Source organism: Neopsephotus bourkii, unplaced genomic scaffold (assembly GCF_033783945.1).
Source record: "Neopsephotus bourkii isolate Nb327-2 ecotype Australia unplaced genomic scaffold, CSIRO-AGI_Nbou_v1 NB_923, whole genome shotgun sequence".
In the NCBI taxonomy this organism is placed as follows: Eukaryota; Metazoa; Chordata; class Aves; order Psittaciformes; family Psittacidae; genus Neopsephotus; species Neopsephotus bourkii.
In genome coordinates, this window is record NW_026901417.1 from 1,431,951 (window position 1) to 1,454,322 (window position 22,372).

Consider the following 22,372-nt stretch of genomic DNA (forward strand, 5'->3'; position numbering starts at 1 on the left):
AGGCTTTCGTCCCCTTTGCTATGGAAAACCAGCCTTATGCTAGAATAAACCACTTAGGTTATAAATCAATTTATTGTTATTTAGTATGCAATTGTCATGACTGATTTCCTTGCTTATTTTAAAATGCAAATGGTCCAAAGAAACAAGAAAAATCCTTCTTTGACTGCTGTGGTGAAAGGGGTGACCATCACCAAGTACTGGCAGACCATACCTCTCAGGCAGGAACAAAGCTTTGTTTTAGAAGCTTCCCAAATTGGGTAAAGGGTGGAGCTAATAAAAACTTGAATCAGCCTAGAGACCTGATGATTAAATGTTGGAAAGCTGAAGGCCATGTGAGCCAGTTAGTACTGACTTCTACTGTGATGGATCTCTAACAACATGTGAAAGTTATCATCTAGTGAGGCAAAACATCCCTGTTGTTGGGCAGCACAGACACACAGCTAGCCAAGTTCTTAGCAAAACCATCTCATGAGCCCCACAGGGACTATTTGGAGATGTCATCCTGCACAAATGTATCTAGTTCACACAAAATTAATTCAATTGAGAGCTAAAAAGTAGTCCCAATGTTACCTGCTCTGGAAAATCCAACTGCAAAGTTTCCTTTTCTTTTTTTCCACTGCAGCTTTGGAGCTTGGTCCATGCAATAGGCATCCACATACAGCACATACTTCTTTGCTGAATTTATGGATGCTGTTGCATAGGAAAGTAACAAGGCTGTAATACTGTTTAGCCCTAGTTAGTTCATACTCAAAGGCCAACTCACTATTGCTTTGGATGTGCTTCTCCTGTTACTACTGAAGGGAATAGATGACCCACACAGTCATAGAGCAGACAGCAGCAACGCCCCTTTCACAGCTGTCTCCAGTTTCTTTCTCTCCTGAAATCTGGCTGGGTGTTTTCTTCCAGACTCAGAGCACAGATGTAAACTATTTAGGAATATCCCTATAGCCCTGTTTCTCCTTAGTAATGCCTGAGAGAATGAAAAATGTGGCCCGTTAGTTTTATAGCCATCAGAAAGCAAATAAACAAGCAGGAACTCCCCCCTTTCCAACGTGGGTCTGACCTGCAGCAGCCTGGGTTGTTCTCGACACAGCACGCTCTGTGGGGAAGTGTTGCTCTGCAGAAGTGCTGGGGCAGGTCCCACGCCGGTTGTCTCCAGTGTAAGCCATGAGCCTTTGCAGGGGAAAGAGAGGGTCACAGAGGGAAGGTTGGTTGTTGGGTGGGTTTGCTCATCGGAAAGGCCCCAGTGAACCTGTGCTACCTGCTCACGTCCAGGTTTCCTGGAACAGTTACAGCTGGGCTACACTCTGCCCTCACACAGGGGGAGAGGGAAAAACAGATTCCATCCCTGCCACCAGAGCAGGAAGGAGAGTCTGATTCTCCCCCAGTTTTAAACACAAGCCAGAGTTTAGGAGGAGGAGAGGGGATTCTGCACGGCTGCGAAAGCCCTGTTCAGCATGGTGAACCCTTGGAGATAGGTCTCCTCCTGCCCCAGCACCTCTGCAGGGGATGCACTCGTGTCTGTGCAGGTGCTGACCAGGACGTGCCTTGGCCCAGGGTCAGAGGCAGGGGAGGCAGGTAAGAGAGGGAACACGGAGGATTGCAGCTTACAGCCCCTGAGGAGGAGCCTCTGACCACGGGGCAGGGTTTCAGGCCAGGGGAAAGGGGACAGACAGGAGGCCCGTGTTCCAGGATGAATGAGCTTCGCTTACAGCTCCTGCTGTGTGAAACGCCAGGGACAGCCATGGGGAGCCCGCTGCCCTACTGCGGGGCGAGGGCCGGGCACCCGCCGCCCCTTTCCTCCTCCCAGCGCTCACCTTTGCCCAGGTATCTTCGGAGCAGCGCGGTGGCTTCTGCTTCTCATGGTTCCCACACTGAACCCGCCTTTTCCGCTGTCTTTGCACTGTGTCCATGGCGGGCCTGCAGGGTCTCTGAGAGGAGAGGCCCCGGCACGGACATGGCCGCTTGTGGCTGCTGCAGCCCGTCCGGGAGCCGGAGGCGCCTCTGAGGAGAGGCGGTCATGAAAGTTACAGTGCACATGGCTGTGAGGAAAAAAGTGTTAGAACCAGCCCCGGGATGCCCAGGAGAGAGCAGGGAGGTGATCTGGGGGTGTGTTTGTGACAGTCCTGGTTTGATCAGCAATAAATTACATTAATTTTCCCTCAGACCGACACCGGTCGCCCAGAAACAGTAAACAACGACAAGGATTTCCCTCTGAAGTGTTGCCTGCGTAGAGATCTTTGGAAATTGTTGCTGTAAGTAAACACCTCATCCCGTTTATGGCAGGAGCCGCTGATCTCCTCGCAGTTTCGATGAACCCAGATGGCCAGCACCCGCCAGCTGCCCCTCCAGCCGAGGGCAGCCCGCCGGCCGGCCGGCACACCCCTGTTCAGTGCCACCCCGAGGTGCTGCATGCACCGTGTGCTTCACCCTGCCTGGCTGACAGGGCAGCTACCTGCTAGGGCAGCGCTTGGGAGGCCCCCTGGAGCCGAGCCCTGCGGCAGAGCAAGTCCCGTTCGCAGGGCCTCGCATCACGGTCTCCAGCAGACCTTTCCGCGGCTCCCCCCGAGGCTCGCAAGGGCTAAACTGAGGCTTGCTGTTATTTAAGGAAAAAGATAATCAACTCAGTTCTTAATGAGACATATCTGTGTGCAAAGCGCTGTGCGGGAAGTGTGCGTGGGCTTGGGGAGTGGGTGAGAGCTGTGAAGAGAGTCAAGTTTGTCCGCAGTTACCAGGAGTCTGCTCGAGATGTAAATGTATCCTTAGTAAGAGCTTAAAACCGTGTGGAGGCCTGAACTCGTGTTGTCTTTTCATTTTGTGTAGACCTTTACCTTCAAATGCTAAAGAGATGCTTTGGCTTATGCAAGGCACTGCTGAAAAGGGAGAGAGAATGTCTTTTATCTCCTACTTTGTTGTTCCCTGGCCTCAACAAAGTATCTAATAGAAACCATCTTGATAGAATAATAATAATAAAGTTTGTTTTCCAAACAAAGCTGTGTTTGGCCATAATAATGTAAATTCGCAGTTCTCCTTCACCCTTCCCAAATGAGGAGAGAAGAAGATTCTAAGATCTCCCCAAAGGAGAGATTTAATTGTAAAACAAAGCACTAAGTATGACATTTAGCTAAGACTGTAAAGGCTGCAGTAATTAAAACAGACTAAAACATATGGTGCACTCATGAGAGTCGTTAATGTGATCTCCCAAACCAAACCTTTATAGTTACTGAGAAGAAACAGGAAAATACAGCTATTCTCCTCAGTCCTGAATCACAAAAGAAGCCTTTGCTTTAGTCCTGGTGAATCAGGAATGGCACTCCCATTTTAATTCAGTTAATCCAGAGGAGAATTGTTTCCTTTTATCTGCTAAGCAAGATATGAGCTACAGCTGTGATCTACTAATGCATTTACAATCTGATATGAGGGAAGGAAATTGTCATTAGTGGCTTGTAAATAGTTGGTTACTATTACAAGCTGATGCCAGCGCTGTGCTTCAGCTGGACGAGTGTCAGATAATCAACACTTCAGTTACACTCAGGCACCTCTCTAGTCACAACAGCTAGGTTATATTTCAGTGACGTTGTAGATGTAACATGGACCGCAACAAAGCTTTTGTCAGCAGGCTTTTTGACAGGCTTCTAGTTGGAGATGTTGCAATGCTGTCAAATCCCAGAACAGTGGACATAGAGATAGAAACGAAACAAAACCAAGCCCACAACAATAACTTGTGTAATCAGATAATTTATAGGAGCTGAAAGCCAAATCCTTAGCTGGTGTAAATTAGCACATATACACTCACTTTCTCCATTCTGGGCTTAGTTCTCATTATTTCACATTTTTTAAGCTCTACCTTCCCACTTCGAGGTGCAGAGAGAAAGACTGTAAACTCAGAGCTAGCAGTCTGAAACTGTTTGGTGAAAAATCTATGCTTCTTTAAAACCCATAAATGTCTTTTCCAAACATTTACATCTTTTGCTGCTGTGCTTCAATTGGGTACACACAGCTTGGAAAAGTGTTCATTTCATTTAGATGAGCTCTTAGGCAGAAGCTCTTCCCTGTGAGGGTGCTGAGGCGCTGGCACAGGGTGCCCAGAGAAGCTGTGGCTGCCCCATCCCTGGCAGTGTTCAAGGCCAGGTTGGACACAGGGGCTTGGAGCAAGCTGCTCTAGTGGAAGGGGTCCCTGCCCATGGCAGGGGTTGGAACTGGAGGAGCTTTAAGGTCCCTTCTAACCCAAACGAGGCTGGGATTCTGTGATTTTATGACTGGCAAAGTGTTCATTTTTGACAGTATGTCAGTACCTGCTAATTACTTCAGCCTTCCATCTGAGAGTGCCCTATGAATTAAACTAAAAGTGATGAATATTCACAGGTTTTTTGCTTTCAGGAAGATAGTCCAAAAGGAAGTCAAGGAAAAGGGTATATTTCTTCTTTCTGCTCCCTGAAATGGCAGCCAGAAAAATAAGAATATCAGCAAAAGGCAAAAATACATATATGAAAAGGAAAGTAGCTAAGAAAATACATCTGACTGCCCCTGAGTCAAACATTTAGTATCACACACTTGCCTGTATGAGCCAGTATATTACATGTACGCTGTGCTACATAAAATGTATCACAAAAAGACTATCTGATACTAGGCTCATTCTAGCTCCCAGTGCAATCCCTGGGTGTCACTGGGGAAGATGGCATCTATTACACAAGCATGTGAGTATAGCATTGACCAAGAATCCTCTTCCTCAGCCTAAGCAGCCCCCACCACATAGTTTCCTCCCTGACCTCCTTTTGAATTGGCTCTAAATTCACAGTCACTTTGTTCTCAGTCACAAACACCAGCACCCAGGGCCACATGCTGTAATAACCAAACTCAAGACAACAGCAAGCCCCGTTCTCAGATCTCAGCAGGCAGGAGGGCTGGGCCATCCCACACTAATTGAGTCAGGATCTCCATCGATTCAAAGTGGCACTTAGAAAGGGAAAGAGAGAAATTCTGGCATGCTTTCCCTGGAGGGTAACCTGAAGCTCATAGCCTTCTGCCAGCAGTAGATATAAGAGATAATTTGCCCAATTAAATGATGTGACTGGTCAGGAAAGATGAGCTGATCTGTTAGACCTGCAAAGCAATAAATGTCTGGGACAGCAACTCCTAGAAGAGTGCAAACAAGTGCATAGCAACAAGTAGCCCAAACCTTTAGCAAAGGAAGGAAAATTCTTCCCTGAGATACATGTTCCCTGAAAAAGTAATATCAAGCTCATAAAAGCTGGTAGGCTTTATTATCTTTCCTTCTTTTTCTCCTTCTGTATAAGTAACATGGAAACAGAAGAAAGAGGATAATTTCTCTGATATTAAAGTTCTTTCTGACTGCAACTGTTTCTGGATTCCACAAACCTGACAGTTGCGGTTTCATCCCAGTTGGAAATGGTGTGGCTTGCTTTTTTGGGAGACAAGATCTCAGATTAATTTGTGCAGATTGGGATACAAATTACTTTCAGGCTCGGCTTCTACCACGATGACAAGTCTTGTTTGTGACTCCCCAGCTGTCTGCATTCTCCAGTAATTGTAGCAGTCTGTAGGTATTCTCTCAAGTTGGGTTTGCTTCATTCATTTGAGAAAGAGCTCAAAGGCAGAAATATATTCTCTTCTATCAGATGCCTTATTTAGATGTGATTTACATAAGGGAAAAGAAGTGTGAGAAATATCAATATTTGCATTTTAAACATGATTCCAGGATGTCAGTCATGGTTCATTCATCTGCTTTTTGGCTCTTCAATAGATTTAGCTCACTTTTATTTGCCTACACAAGCATATGGGTCTCATTAGCTTAATGATGTGCTTATTTATTCTTTATCCTTGCTGGCAGTTTTTAGCTGCAGTGGGGGTTTAGGTGAACTATGTTGATATTCAGTATCATCCTTATCATAACTAACCTGATTGGTAACTTACTGATCTGGGCTAGATACCCAAGGAAACCAGGTGATGATCATCTTGGACTTCCTCTTTTTAGGTAAGATGAGGTATCTTTCTGCTAAGCAGAGGCTTTGGATTGGGAAGGCCATCAAGGAATTGTTTCCTGAAGCTGATCCAGGACTCATAGACTCCAGGCATTCATGTTCTAAGTAGGCTGTCTGGGGGCCAGTGCTGCCACAGAGAAACCAGTAACAAATATTTTTCCTGTAACTGTCCTGCTTGAGCAAGCAGGCAAAATGCTGGAAAGAAGCACCCTCCAGAGGCACTGGTTTAACACAGGCATGTGTGCTGGTCACTCCCCAGGTGACACTGGGGTGGCACAGATGCCTTCCCAAAGCCCAGGGCAACCTCCAGTGCAGAGACAGGGCAGTTATGGTGTAGGTCCAGTGGCCACCTCTGACTTTGCGTTCAGCTCCATGAGTTTTCCTTAAAAATCCCTGCAGGTTACCTGCTCCCCTGGCTGAGTTCAACAAAACCATGACTTTAACTTGGGTAGTGTCAGAATAGCAGGTATTTGACCTTTTCCCTGAAGGAAAAGAGGTACAGATATATAAAATTAACAAAAGACTAAGCCAGCTCCTGGGACACAGAAAAAACTGTGCTTAGATATGTTCAACAGCATCTGAGCCCCTCAGAGAAGAGGTGGGAAAGGAAGGAGTGCTGCTTGGAAAAGCTACTGAGAAAAATGGAGTAGCTGTCTTTGCTAAGGAAGTACTGCAACAGCCATTTAACACTTCAGGCTGAGCTCACATGTCTAGGCAATATGTGGGTAATTCACCACCTACCAAGCATTAGTGCTGCATTGAGCCCAGCAGCTCACAGCCACCGACCTGCTAGGTATCTGCAAAAACACTCCAAGCACATCTCATTTTTCACTCTAATCCAACTGATAAATACAATACAGCAGTTTTGACCTCCCTTGTAAGATGTTTACATTACTGCTTCCACTGCTATTTGTATTTCTCTGTTGGCTTTTCTTCCATCATGGGTGATGACTGACTGATGCAGGCCCACAGGCTGGCTTCCAGCAGCAATCCCACCCCGCTTGGTGCCCGCTATCCCTCACAGCTGGTTGGTGCCTGGCTGCTGTTGATGTCGTGCTTAGACTTCATAGTGAGTCCCTGTGGTGGTAACAACTTGAAAGCATTAACACCCACCTGACCTGCCGGAGACAAGAAAATTGGTGAAAAATAGAGCAGTTGAGTTTCCCAGCTTCCCGAGTGGTGCTGAGCAGCCTTCCCCCTCTTCAGGCTTCACACAGAAGTCTCTCACTTTCTGTTGTTCCATCTATGCTGACAGGGTTTAAATGTGAAGTAGGCTGTAGTGATGCAGAGCTTGTTTCAAAGCTCCCCTAAGCACCCTGCCACTGGGACTTTCTAGCAAAGGCACAGTTTGGCTCCTGTACCCTCACTGTGCTTCCCAGAAAAGTAACTCCCCAGAGCTCACCTGATCAAATTCCATCTTGTAGCCTGCCAAAAATATCTTCTTATTTAAAGTCTACCTTTTACATTATACACAAGAGCTTAATTTTTTGTAAAGAACTACTTTGCATGATACAGAAATAACACATGAGAGAGATTAAATAGAAAATTATTTTTGTTTCAAGAAATCAGTTCCAGGACAAGCTTCCAAATGCAGATATATTGTTTCCTTTCACATGTCTGCTTATAGCCAGCAGGAACACCTACAATAATCCCATTAAAATAGAAAAAAAGAAGTAAAAAAAAAATAGCACTCTCCAGAATAAAGTCTTCTGTATACAAGAGCAAGTGAAGCTGGTAAGTTTTTCCAGCACAATTCACACTGCTGCAGAAGGGAAGTCCCCAGGGCCCAGGGTTTACATACTTTACCCAATCTGTCCTACTCCTTGCTCCCTCCTGCTCCTGCATCTTCCAAACCAGAGGCCCCATCAGCACTTGGGGGTTGCAGTGAGCGTAGGAGTTCACACCTGACCCCAGCTGAGCAGTCCTGTGGAACCTGGGGGATGCTCAAGGGCAGTTTCTGTTTAGCTCAAGAAGACAATGTAGAATTCTGATCATTTCCTCACAGGGATGTGTGAGTTCGCAGAAATCAGCGGTTACATCCTCAGGGGATCCCAAAGGCAGAGGTGCTTCACTCCTCACAGGGGCAGAGCAGGAGGAGAGGCAGCTCCTGGCAGGACACACACACTGCAGACTTCCTTCCAGCATCCTGGGTGGATAATTTTCCAATTTCCCCTAATTGGATACATGTCCCTGGCCCTTTCTGTAGCCTTCCATGTCCATCTTAGGCAGAAATTTGACAGATGTCTACCTACAAAGCATCTAATAAGGGGTCATTAATGGAGAAAGCAATGAAGTATTACACTGGTGCTACACAGATCTTAGAGAATGAGTTAGCTGCAGTAACCCAGCTTGTCACCTGAAATGTCACCCTGACAGCCAGGTCACCCCCGGGAGATTAAGAGCTCAGGAGCAACATGAAAGGTTTGCAAAGTGATAAACAGGCAGAAGCAGCGTCTGGTCAGCTATTCCCACAGCTTGGACTGAATAAAAAGTGCCAACCGATGGAACTGTTGAACATGGCATGCCACCTTCTCCACTGCAAGCACAGACCTTCTGGGACTATGTGAAGAGGCATGAGGCATGGGAACCCACTGAGCTCAGATCAGTCGCTGACTGGGAGCTGTTCCTCTGCCATCTACCAATTCCACACTCCATCTTAATAGACAACCTTAAGATGCAGGGCATAGCATCATCTGCCCAGAAGAATAACTTAATAAAGCAGTCGGTTGCCAATACGCTCCTGACTTTTTCCAATTACAAAGTGCTGTGCACAACTATCAATTTCACAGGAGCTGGGACACAAGCAATAAGACAGTAGCTAACATCATTATCACAGTATCACAGTATGTTAGAGATTGGAAGGGACCTCAAAAGATCATCTAGTCCAATCCCCCTGCTGGAGCAGGAACACCTAGATAAGGTTACACAGGAACGTGTCCAGGCAGGTTTTGAATGTCTCCAGAGAAGGAGACTCCACAACCTCCCTGGGCAGCCTGTTCCAGTGTTCTGTCACCCTCACTGAGAAGAAGTTTCTTCTCAAGTTTAAGTGGAACCTCTTGTGTTCCAGTTTGCACCCATTGCCCCTTGTCCTATCATTGTTTGCCACTGAGAAGAGCCTGGCTCCATCCTCGTGACACTCCCCCTTTGTATATTTATACACACATGTACCAATGTCGAGAAGAGGGAAACCAGGACTCACCCAAAATCCTGTCTGTGCTCCCAGCACAGCAGCGATGAAGGCAGTGGAAATGCCAGGGCAGCTCTAAGCCTGGAAAACAGGAGATACCTTGCTGGAATGGCAGAAACAAAAACCAGAGCTCATGAATGTAGCTACAGTCCCGATACCACTAGTACTGAGGCTGCATCCTCTTCAGCCTCAGGCTTGCAGGCAAAGGTAGTAGTGTTTTTAGCTGCATGAGGAATGCTGAATAAAGCCTTAAATTGGTCTGCTGTGACAACAGAAAGTCCTGCATAGGAGATGAGCTACATGAGCATTAACAATGAGGTATTGCAGGTCTGGTCTAATAAAACTTTACACACCACAATGCATAACAGAAAATCCAAAGCTCTTCGGCTGAGCCCAGCAAACCTTTCCTACCTACCTTTATGTGGTGGATCTGCTTGGCTGATGGTGCCTTCTGTGTTATGGTTTAAACCCAGCAAGCTGTTTTGTGTCTCTTTAACAGAATATGGCCTAATATTAAGAAATGTTCCCTTAATATTTTGAGAATTAATGATGCATGAGTAATGCAGCAGTCTGATCCAAGAAATGTTCCAGTATACTTTCATATTATCAAGTTTTTCCAGACACCTACTTTCACCAGCTACCCACAAACACTGGAGGTGACTAGTCAGCAGCAGAAGAAGCACTGCCTGTGGGTTTAGGAGCTGCAGCAGTGGAGGCTGCTCCTGTCCCTGCCAGGCTCACCGACAATACAGGGCAGGAGATTGTGAGGGGGCGTCTGCAACACATGCACTCTCTCTGGAGGCTGTACAGCTTCTGAAACTCACTTCCACGAGTTATCTGCATTCATTTAGAATTTGCAAAGAGGCTTTCCCAATGCAGTCAGACAGAAAGCTCTGCACAGGCATATCCACACAGTTCTGCAGCAGTATCTCCAGGAGCCAGCATGCTGTGCCATGCAGCTCTTACTGCAATGCCTGAGAATTTACAGTCCTGCTTTCCTCTGCTTTGTCAAACCACAGGATTCCTGTCACCTAAAAGCCTCCTCCTAATCAGCATTTTCTGAGCTTTTGGAACTCAAAGGATCATACATGGTTACTTAATGAATCGCATGGTTTGTTTTGCTTCTGCTTGTTGATATTTTTAAGATAACACTCATTAGTCCACCTCACCCACTGGTGTTTGTCAGCTGGGCCATCACCAGGATGTTAACGTGGCTGTCTTACAGTATATGTTGCATTACAATACATTCAGCTCCCATAAAGCCTGAAGTTTCTTTCCATTAGTGATAATTGCTCAATTCTGTGGTGAGCGTCTCGATGAACTTGGATGCATATTTCCTACAGAATTGGTAGATTTGGGCCTTTCCAAAGTATTAGCAAGTTCCTGAGAGGTTTTTCATGCACCCCTTCAAGTGGACCTGGAGGTGGCAGACACCAGGATGGGGCTGCACAGCCCCAGGTTGGCAGGGCCGGCTGCACGCAGCCCACACCACCGAGGCCCTTTGTACTGTTCTTTGGTTCAGCTCCAACCTCCTGTTAGTGACCCCTTTCTTCCAGTGCAATTCCACTCTGCAGTTTGACATCGGGAAGAGGGCCTGGTGGGGTTTCACAGCAAACTGGAAATCCATGTGAAACGATAATATGTGCATAGTTCACAGGGGGGATTTTTCCTTTGCTTTTTAATTTATTGCTAAGACTACAGAACTGAATCTGGGATCTGAAAGGCAAGCTGGATTCCTTCCTTGTCATACCCTAGCAATAAAGAGCTGTAGGAAAAACTCGCTTAACCCTTCTGCCTAATGAAAACCATGCAGAGCTCTGTCTCCTGAAGCTGTTTGCACTCAGCAGTTGGGAGGGAGGAGAGGGCAGGGCAAGGGCAGGGAACCAGCACTGACTGAGCTTGTATCTTCATTGAACTTGCACCTTCAAAAACTAGGCAGTCTTTAAATAAACCCAAATATATTTAGTACACTTTTTGTCAGCAATGAAACCCAAAACCTATTTCTAGTAAAATCCAGGTGCTAATTAGATTGTTAATGTTACTCTTAGATTATCCACAATTACTTAAACTGACTGGATAAAAGGGAAAAGCTTTAACAGAGCAAAATCAGAGGCTTGGTTCGATTCTCTTATTTGCCTGCTGTAGTCCAGTCTCACTTCCCATCCTTTGCACACTCCCCAGGGATTCTGTCTGTCACTGGCTGATCTGAAATTTTGGGTTTAGCTTCCTCTATTTCTACCCAAGTTCCCATAGTGAGTCTCAGCCATTTATCACCCTGAGCCTCAGCCTTCTCTTCTTGACTCTCTAGGCTGTCTCCACCTGATTGTAAGGCATTTGATACGTATAATCCTCTAGCAAACACTTAATGTTTAACAAAGGTAAATGCTATGGCTCTGCTCCCACCTATTCCAACTGCCAGACTATCAGGGCAGTAAATAGGCAAATATTTTGCTTGGCAGCCCTGGCTGCAGTAGGAACATTGTTTTGCAAACTGAATTTAATGTCCAGAGCAATGAGTTGCTTTGTGTAATGCCCTAAAAATTATACAGAAAGTATGCTCAGTTTCCTGTACCTAGGATGAAAGAAAATTACTATAAACTACATAAAAATGTTAAATCAGTCTATCAGTTGATGGCATTGATCCTGTAAAGTGAGGAACACTGGTAGCTGCAGTTTGAGTATACACATGTGAAAACCAAAGCTCATTACATTCATGCAGATGAGATTATTTGAAGGGAACCCTGATATGGAGAACAGAATTCTCCTTTCCTTGTTATAAGGCAAAGATGACAAACCAGTAAACAGTTGTATTTTAAAGACATGTACCAAGAAAATACTGAAGCTGCTGTTGTAACCTTAACAGAAAGACACAACCATGTCAATATTTCCCATAAATCCTTATGTGGTGTGAAAAATATATGTGGTTTATTCTGCTTCTGGAGCTCTAAATGAAAAATTGCTCCATCTTTCTCCCAGAGCAGCTCCCTGTGCTATTGTGCAATGGAAAGATATTTCAGCACAGTGTAAACTTGGAATTGGATTTCAAAAATGCTGGGGGTTTTTACTCATGGTTAATGCTGCTGTTATGCAGAAAAGAATAACCTTTGCTTGTACCAAGTCCCTGTTGGCTTCACAGTCCAGAGACCTCTGCTCAGGGAAGATGTGATGCGGTATTTGTATATTACATACACACACAGCCTTTTACCTTTCACTTAGAATCATGGAATCCCAACCTGGTTTGGGTTGGAAGGGACCTTTAAGCTCATCCAGCTCCAACCCCTGCCATGGGCAGGGACACCTTCCACTAGAGCAGCTTGCTCCAAGCCTCATCCAGCCCAGCCTGGCCTTGAGCACTGCCAGGGATGGGGCAGCCACAGCTTCTCTGGGCACCCTGTGCCAGCGCCTCAGCACCCTCACAGTAGCTCCTGCTGGGAGGGAGATTCCAAGGCACAGTCCTCCACCCAGCCCTGTTACTGTATGAATATTTCCTGCATTACTGTAAATAGCAGTGGGTTTCCCAAGAGGCAGCAGTGGCCTTCTTGTCATTTGACCTAACCAGCCATAAACAGTCAAAAAGCCAGTTTAGAGTTGAAGGCAGTTTAGAGAACAGATTAAAAACTCCCAATAAAAAAGATACAACATTTTTCATTCCTCCATATAAGGTGGTTTTTAACAGTTGTATTTGACCAGAATACTCACAAATTAAGCCCAGAACCATCATGTCCCATTTTCAAGTAACCACCTCTCTGCAAGACCTCGGAAATCTGTCCACTGCTCAGACCAAACCAGAGATATTTTTTGGTGAGGTAAAGAACAAACTGATGGCACCCCATTCAACTATATCATTCCCAGAGCTGCCTCCTGCAGCCCTATCCCAGCACTGTAACACTGGCTGTGTTCCTCACCCTGACATGTCTGTGCTCAACAAGAAGTGCTGCTCTGGGATCCCTTCAGTCCCCCATGAAGTTCAGTATCTCATTACCTCCAGACAATCTTTGTTTGCCCCTTACCTTATTCTCTTTGCTGCCTTCAGCAGAAGTACAAATGAAGCTTATCCATACCGGCTCACTGGCCTGTGAGCCGTCTACCTGCACCCAGAGTGGGGATCCAGTCCCTTTTGATCTCCTTTTCTTGCATTCAGGCTCCAGCCCTGTGCGGAGTGATAAGACCTCATTAGACCTGCAGCCTCTTGGACTTCATTTTGCACCTACTGCTCAGCTCCTTAGGGAAATACTGCATGACTGACTAAACAGCACAAGTATTTTAAATGTGATTTGGGCACACAGGGTGCCTCTCTGCAAAATTCCGGCTGGGCAGACTCCTCTTCCCACATTGTTCTTGCTGCAGGTTGAGTACATGGTGGCTGTCCTTGGAGGCTGGCCTCCATCCTGAGCAATACGAAAGGACACAGCCACCACTGTCACCACCAGCAGCTGAAGCAGCCTCTGGCACTAGCACAGCCATATAAATTACATGTGTTTCCTTACTTTGTTCCTGCAGCTAGAGGAAATGTTTTGTGGCTACAAAAGATTTAATACAACTCGACTGAGGGTCTTTAGGCTTGGTTTTGCTTGTTTCTTCATGTGCTATATGGAGGCATCTGAGGTCTGGGGGAATGAGGCAGCCACAGAAGTTTTACCATGCAGCTGGTTCTGGAGCTGCTTAGGCTTCTGGAGGCAGGAGAAAGCTGAGGCTTTGCATACGGCATGCTCTGAAGTTCTTCTTGTATCACATTCCCATTCCCCACCAGCAGCACAGGCATTTCTGACACAGCAGTGGCCAACTGGCAGGCGCCCGCAGAGATCAAAGCCTTCCCTGCAGCTCCATGGCTCTCCAGTGGACTGCTCGCTGCAGGTCAGGCCAGTGCTTTGTGCTGTGAATTGTGTGACCCTTGTGAACCTGCTGAATCAGGACCAGAAACATGTTTGTCCCATCCTCACATCTGTGAAGCCTGCAAAGAGCAAGGCTATTTTTCATTAATTGCTAACTGTTCCTCTTGGCAAGCGCCTTCTCCTCCCACTTTTATTCACTTGGAGAAAATCATCAAGAGCCCATTTACTCCAACACTACAATGGGACTGAGAGTATATCCCTAGTTTCTCTTCCAAATTCCCATACAAGCTATCAAATGTTGGCACATAACAACTAATCCAGTGTATCAGCCACTTGAAATCTGAGATAGCTGTAATTTTAAAGATATCATTTAAGTGATGCTTAGTGGTCAGTCAAAACCAACACCGTGCTTCAAAGACAGAGCTGCAACCCCAGCTGTAGCCAAGCATGGTGAGAAAAGCAGGCAAGCTCCCCTTTCACTCACAGCAAGAAACTGTTTCTGTGAGGACAGCACAGCAATCACTGTGGGGACAGGGTTTTGGATGCTGGCTTCAGTTAGCCACATCTGGGGCCTTCCAGGTCACTCATCTCTGTGTTTCATAGATTGGTCCTGACATAAAGCTGCTGCACCCTTCTGCATTAGCAGCTTCATGCTCCTCTTGCTTCCAAGCCCTGTTTGCCACCACACAGGACAAGATGGACAGGAAACCCACAGATGAGGAACACGGGGACTGTTTCAGAAGCACAGAAACACTGTTCCAGTGGGAGCTCTGTCCTGGTGCCCACATCTTCCTCCACAGCGTTAAAAATTGAATGCTTCGGGTGTCTCTGGTATTTTTTGCAACACAGAGTACAAAACATTCTGCTGATTGCTCCAGCCCAGACTCGAGAGCTCTGCCGCCTCCCAGCAGTGGCAGTGCTGACTTATGATCAGTTTTCATCACAACTCGAAGTGTCAGGCTGTGAATATGCTTCTGATATAAGACTGTACCTTTCCCCTTTCCTTCATTTCATGCTAATTTGCCTTTTCACTTAACACTGGTATTTACAAATTTAAAATGCATGTTCCTTTTTAGTCATCCATTAAATATCTGCTTTGTCTTTAGTGAGAGTGGAAAGAAGCACAGCCATTTCCTTGTTGCCTGGGAAACTCATCTTAGAGTTATCACCAGATTAACATGTCAGCAGGGTCCTCTTTCAGACATTACCCCTGAATAACTGAAGGCTGCAGCAGCCCAATAGCCCCTGTGTGAAATTCCCCCTCTCCACTTCTCAGGAGTGAAGGTTACACGAAGTCCACAAGACAAGCCATGTGCTTGCTGGAGAGGAGGGAGACAAGAGCAACACTCAGAGGTCCATTTCATGTTATCATTACCTAAGCAGTCCTCAGTCTGAACCCCAAAATCTCACAGGTGATTCCTTTTTCCCCCACTCTCTTTCACAAGATTGCATGCAGAATGGTTTGGAGACAGCAGAAGCTGTGCCTCCTAAGCCTCCCCAGGCCTTAAGAAATGAGGCTATGGCAGTTTCAGGGCACTCCATACAGCTCAAGGGCCTTGTTTTATCTCATCTTTTTCTATTTCTTAATTTATTCCACTTCTCAAAGTAATTTCACTTAATCAGTATAGATGGCTGGGTGAGTGGCTCTTTCTCCCTCATCCACAAGTTATCTCTGGATCACAGGGTTCTTTGCTGAGCAGACTCCACCTTCAGAGCTGACTGAGTAGAACTTCCCTTCTCTCAGCAACTGGAGTTCTGATTCTGATTTGGTAAATTTGGGAGAAACTTATAAAAACTTCAGGGAAAAAAACCAAACCCAAATGTAATAACTAATTGCATACTCCGAGCCCCTCATAAGGCACCCAGTAAATGTGTCCTCCCCAGTATAAGCAGATCACCTGCAATAACTGTCAGCTCCTTCTGGGTAACTGCTGCTCCTTTCACTGTCTGGCTGTTCAAACAGAGGTCTTTAAAAAGCAGTGACCCAGAATAAACACGTAACTAGAAACACTGCCTGTTTATGAACTGTCATTTGACATTCCTGAAACTCAAAATAACCTCTTTGTAAAATATCTATTGTTTTTGTCACTGACTGCTAACGTTGCCTTGTGATAGAATTCATGTCTCATATGTAATATTATAGAATCATAGAATAGTTCCAGTTGGAAAGGACCTTCAGATCATCCAGTTCCAACCCCCTGCTATGGGCAAGGGACACTTCACACTAAACCATGGCACCCAAGCCTCTGTCCAACCTGGCCTTGAACACCACCAGGGATGGAGCATTCACAGCTTCCCTGGGCAACCCATTCCAGTGCCTCTTCACCCTTAAAGAACTTCTTCCTTATATCCAATCTAAACTTCCCCTGTTTAAGTTTGAACCCATTACCCCTTGTCCTGTCACTACAGTCCCTAAAGTTTATTAAGTTATTTAATCTTTATTAAAATCCATTAGAAAGAGCAAAAGCTGTCTGAATTTAAGACCACTGTAACTAGAATTTCCTCAATATGTTTGTTCATTGAATGATCAAAGCAATCCAAAGTGGAAATAACAAAATACTGTATAGAGTGCAATTACATAGAGAATATGTTAAAAATGTAATCCAAAATCTGTGTTACTACATGTGCCAAAACCACAGCACAACAGTCTGTAAGAGCATATTGTGTACATGTGTACCAGTCTAACAAAGCTCTGGGGATAAAAAGCAGGAGACCAGAGCACAGGACAGTATTTCATCGCTAGCCACCTCCTTTGGGAACCATTCCATGTTCTTGTCAAGTTTTATATTAAATATATTGTACCTAGAGGATGAGAAGGATGTAAGAGAAAAATCTTGACAATTAAGAAGTTCTGTATTTTCTTTTGTGTGAGTAGCTCATAAAATGCCTTCAAGGCCTCTCCTTCAGTTTTGTGCTACAGTGCTGGATGTCCATGCAGCTGACATCCCATACATCCCATGCATGCTGTCAGTGCTCCCAAGGCAGCGGTTACTGGACCAAAGCGGGTTCGGCCTCCTGGTTTTGTTAATTCTTTTCCTTTTCTTCCCCTCCTCCCCCAGCTACAAGGTCCCATGCTGGTCTGTGCTGCTCCTGAGCTCAGCTCATCTGGATGACCTACCCTTGCGCAGGGCACAGAGAAGCTGTACCACACACCATCAACTGACCGCGTCCTGTGGCTGAAGAGCAAGGCGCGCTGCAGCAGCGCTGGCACGAGCATGGGGCTACTTGTGCAAGGAAGCACATGGGAATTCACACAGAGCCCAGCCAGGCTGAGCAGCCAGATCGTGTGCAGCTATCGATTAGATTTACAGCGGGTGGAGGCAAGGTTCACCCAACACCATGGATCTGTTGGAAAATACTGTACAGGAAGCTACTGTTGTTGCGGCATTTGCTCAGACTTATAGAAGGCCAGGAGGGGTTTTTCCTCACCCAGGTTATTTTGGCTCCTGAGGTACCAGGGTTGCCAGGGAACTGCTGCAGCAACCACCAGCAGGAAAACAGTCCTTGCATATAAAAAACACCTTGGGGAAGACATTCATCTCATCTCTGTTCCTGCTAAGGGTCCACCATAGGTATAGAAGAGGTTTTGTTCTTTAACTGGGCTATGACTTCTTTTCAGTCATCTCCAACCAAGTCACCTCATTAAACTGAACTTAAGACTGTCCTGGAGGCATGTGGTTTTGGTTTGGTTTAGAATGATATTTGACCCTTTTCTTTCTCACCTAATTTCACCATTGCATCCTGTGTACACTGCTGGTGAGTCCCAGTGGTGTGCTGCATCAGTTTGGAGTTTTAAGGCCCATATACCTTTGAAGTGGTTATGGTGCTATGCCTTCACCAAGAACAAAGACATTCTCATCCCTTGAAACATTGCACCGCTGAGGAATTTGGTCTACCAGATGGACTGCAAAGTAAAGTATTGCCACAGACGAGAAGTAATTTATGATTTCCATTAATTCCTGCCACCAACCACACTAACTGGCATTTATCAGCAAGGAATGGATCAACAATTAGTCACAAGAATAAAAACAAGGGAGTAGACCCTTGAAATGGAAAGAGGATTATTACTGCTTACAAATCAAAATTATATTGGCTCCTTTTTAAGAGATTAGGTGGGGAATTTATAGGAGACTATGCCAAGAGCTCAAACATGAACCCACTTGACTGTGGGAAAAAATTATAATGGGTCTATGTGCTTTGGTGGGTACTGTCAAACTACTGCTGCATGAGACGTTCTTCCAAGATTTAGGTGATGAGGATGAATTGCCTTCAGCCCTTATTGCCAAATAGTCACTCATTTCTACAGTTATTAGGGGGGAATTTCAGTGTAAGAGGAAGATGGAATCCAGCTCTGGGACAGACAAAGAAACAGCCCCAGCCCTCCCACGTGTCCAACAGCCCAAGTTCCCATGATCTTCCCTCAGAAAAGGACATGCTCAAGTTCTGATGCACTCGAAGACGCTTAAACATGGTCCCAGGGAGCAAAGTGCTTATTGTAGCCCACTGAGCCCATGCAAAGCCAGTATCAGTGTGCCTTCCCTCTGCACCAACCAGGCTGCACCCTAGGGGCTCTGCAGAGCTGGGATCCAGGAACACCAGTTTGTCTGTCCCAACAGTTCTGGTCATTTCCACAGGTTACACTCGGAGCATGGTGTTTCCGGGTTAAAAGATCAGATCTGTAAAACACTGATATGAGGGAAATATTCCCTGTGGGTTTTTAAAGAATTCCAGAGTCCTTCCTTGAACTAGTTTTGATCATTTTCTTAATGGAATGCAGCTGGCTTAATGAAAAGGAATAGTCAAGAATCGTTTATTCAGTGAGTGATGGGAGGAAGTGTCCCAAATAATATAGTTGTACTCTGTGAAAATGATCTATTAATGAAGGCATTTGTTCATAAGAAGTATGTTCAACAATGGTGGTAAAAATTAATCAAACATGTTACTAGCAATTATTCTCCCACCATTTCTAATTTAGAGATAAAATGTCCTTTAACTATAGTTTCTATATGAAGTGCACAGGGAAATAATTATTCAGGTACCTGCATCAAAAATAGCTCAGCAGATTTCAGGGGCAACAGATGCATCAGACAATATGAATTAAACCCATTCTGGATAAAAATGGCAATGTTCTCCTTGGGGTTTTTGCTGCTTTCTAGTTATTTTGCATTATTAATTTGGAGTAATGCTTACACAGAATACCAACAGGAATCTGACAGGAAACTAACATAGTGACTCCCCCCAGAGATCTTCAGTGTTGCTAAGCCCATTTTTCCTTACCCAGAGTTAATGAGTAATGATCTCCTTGGCAGTGGTTCCTGGAGTAGAGACTTGTACTTGGGTTCCTGTTAAATACAGTCAGATAATGGAGGTATCAGGGGATTTATCTAAAGAAACTTAGTAAGTAAATATCCTCCAATGCAATGAGTCATTTACTTGCTCCAAACTGTTATGAATATTAATATAGCTAACTTCAGTTTTAAAGAAAGTTTTATACACAAGCAACCTTTATTCCTGATCATTCTAAAGATCCTTTGATGTCTCTTCCACATCCAAAGCAGCACCCCCTCTTCCCTACATCCAGTTCAGAAGTCCAGGGATTTCTTGCATTCGTTTTTTCTCAAGTTGCAGGACAGCTTCTTTCACAGGTGCTGCTCTGGTATTTCGTCACTGAATTTATTGGAGGTGCAAAGGTGAGTGCTGGAAGTCATTTTCCTGTTGTTCTTGTGCTAAGGCGAGGCTGGCCTTGGGGGCAAACTCACTTGGAGCAGGATTCCCTTCCAAAACCTGGACAGCTGAGCTTGAGCTGAACACCCACTGAAGCTAACAGATCATTGATTCAACCCCACTCACTGTCTGCCGCAGGATGGGGCTGCGGTGGCTCCCAGAGCAAGCTCCACTTTTCACTCCTCAATGTGCAACACCTCAGCACTGGTGTTCTGCAGGCCAGGCTCTGAGGCACCCCTGCTTACCTGAGCTGTCTGTGGCTTCAGGCAGGAGAGTGAGACCATGGTGGGTATCCTGATCTCCATCCCCTCCAGTGCACTGCAGTGGGACCAGAAGGGCACAACAGCCATTTCCAGGATCAGAGCAGTCTTTACTTTGCAGGCTGATCCCTAATATCCACCCCAAGGAGACACAGAATGACAGTTTTCTCTCCCAGAGTAGATAAGACTGTCTTGTCCAGAGGATATTCTTCATCATGAGATGTTCCCAGCTAAATGCTAGTGCCAAATTAGGTCCAAAGCTAATTTATTTTTGCTCCACAGCTACCTCCAATAATCCCCTTTTCCCTTTAGCCACCCACTCAAGAAGAGCTGGAAGATGCAGAAGAGGATGCTCAGGATCTTGTGTGGTAGGGGACCAACCAAAGTACAACTTCACCATCACTGAGCATGAGAAGGGCTAAACACATAAAATCCAAACAGTGTGAGAAGCAGGTTTGTGCCTGTGGTGGTGCTGAGCTGTGTCCCTGCTGCCCCTCCAAGCACAGCTCAGCACCTGCTGAGACCCATGTCAGCGTGGCTTGGCTCAGCACATCCCACCAACAACCACACAAATGCTTTTCCATCAGTTTTCCACATGTGCTGCAACAGCAATAATTTATGTAAAATAGATCAAACCTTACATGAACTTTTGCATAAACTAGTGATGTGTGATCTATCATCATCTTATTATTTTATATGTATTAAAGGATGAGATATGCTAACCCCCTTTGAAATCCTCATATTTTTAATGCACAGTGTAAATAAGGTTAGTTGGGGTTTTTTTTCAATGAACATTTAGAATTACTGCTGATATAAGAAGATTCTATTTACAAGTCTCATTTTCACACCCTTAAAGGCACCTTACTCAAAATGGTCAGTTCCAACAGGGACTGCAGCAGCAGCAAGTCCCAGAAAACATCAAGGAAATTAAAATTCACGTCAGGAATACAAAAATAAAACACATACACCATTTAAAATGGACATCCAGATATGAAAATCTGATCTCACACATCTGGAACTGTACTTCTATCATTAGTGTCACAGGGGGACGATTCACTCACATTCATTTCTGCCCATGTCCATGCACAGGGCCAGGCACCAGTCCCTGGGGTCTTCAAGGGATGCAGCGATGCAGCTGGTTTGTGGTGGTTTTCATGGAGGATGGTTACTATGGCCTGGGGCTTCTCAGAGGTGAGACTAGAAGCACCAAAAGCTATTTCCCAATATTTCTCCTGCATAGATTATAACTGATTTTTCCACATAGAGGGTTGGTTTTCGCTTATTCTCTCTCCTTTTTGAAACAATATTCTATAGTTGCACTTTGATTTACTTTAATAACTAACAAAGGTACTTGTAAACTCCTTTTAATATGGTCTATGTATCCCTCTAATTAAACCTTTCAAGAACCATTTATGCTAGAACTGGTTCTTGAACCACTCCAAGGTAAAATTTTCTTATAAAAAAGGCAAAAAGCACATCTCCATCCTGCAAAGCCTTCAGATTAGCTGAGCCATGCTGGGCTCTGTCACCTGGATCAGTGGGAGGAGCCTGGCAGAGTTAGCCCAAAGAGGTGGGTGACTGATAGTCTAGAAAATGAGTTGCAAGTAGAGGAGAGGAAGGGGCAGAGACTCCAAGCTGTGCTTTAAGCCCTTGCTGTCAGACCACATCCTCCCTCAGGGGACTCCCTACAACCCCACATGATGGAGTCCCCTCAGACAGGGCTGAGCTCTCCATCTTGCTGTTCAATATCTGACCCTGAAGAAGTGGCTTCACCTCCCTGGCCTCTGCTTTCCCTCCTGAGGGTACCACATGCCTGCTGTCAGTACCATCTGGAGGTGAGCAGGGGACAGAGGATGAAGAAAGAGCAAAGGCAAACAGTGCACAGTGAATGCTCTTGCGCAAGCACACACCACCTTTCTGTAGGATGCCAAAACCCAAACGTGGTTTGAGTTCAGCCATCCCTCAAATACAGCTGTATCTGTAAATTCAGCCCTCTAATCATGAGGAGCAAGAGCAAAGAGATCAATCCATCCAGCCCACTGGGCATCGCCCCATATTTGATAAGCTCTGATTGGCATCATTAAGTCCGGGTTTCTGTTTGGAGAGTTCAGTCTCCTCCTCACACGAAAAGTAAACTCAAATGAAAAGGTAAATGTACAAAAGGATCTTGCTTACCCCGAGGTCTCTGGTGGGTGCCGAACTCTGAATAATTCCGAGGGCAGTTCTTTGCCATCTGCATCCAGCCTTCCTTTGCCTGGGCCCAGACTAGGGAATCATCACCTTTGTGGTAACTTCAGAGAACACTCTGAACTTGTGCAATGTTCCTGTTGTTGCTCAGACTCCCTTGCAAAGATCAGCAAGTTGAGA

At 45.4% G+C, this 22,372-nt stretch overlaps 1 protein-coding gene and 1 long non-coding RNA gene across 3 annotated transcripts in view; both read right to left on the reverse strand.

Moving 5' to 3' along the window:
- Window positions 1–1,203, reverse strand: part of FBLN2 (fibulin 2) — a 113,209-nt gene extending 112,006 nt beyond the window's left edge. The window contains exon 1 of the mRNA XM_061357807.1: window positions 571–1,203. The gene's annotated coding sequence lies outside the window, so the exon portion shown is untranslated. The remainder of the gene's footprint in view (window positions 1–570) is intronic.
- A 1,604-nt stretch (window positions 1,204–2,807) lies between these two features.
- Window positions 2,808–21,950, reverse strand: LOC133214681 (uncharacterized). 2 transcript variants are annotated; one of them, XR_009726195.1, is made up of 4 exons: window positions 21,535–21,950; window positions 19,299–19,363; window positions 3,532–4,434; window positions 2,808–2,873 (listed from the first exon to the last, which is right to left on the reverse strand). It is a non-coding gene; the product is annotated as an uncharacterized LOC133214681 (long non-coding RNA). The 2 variants fall into 2 exon arrangements; XR_009726194.1 differs by lacking the exon at window positions 2,808–2,873 and having other exon boundaries at window positions 3,476–4,434; window positions 21,535–21,933.
- Between the last annotated feature and the right edge of the window lie 422 nt (window positions 21,951–22,372).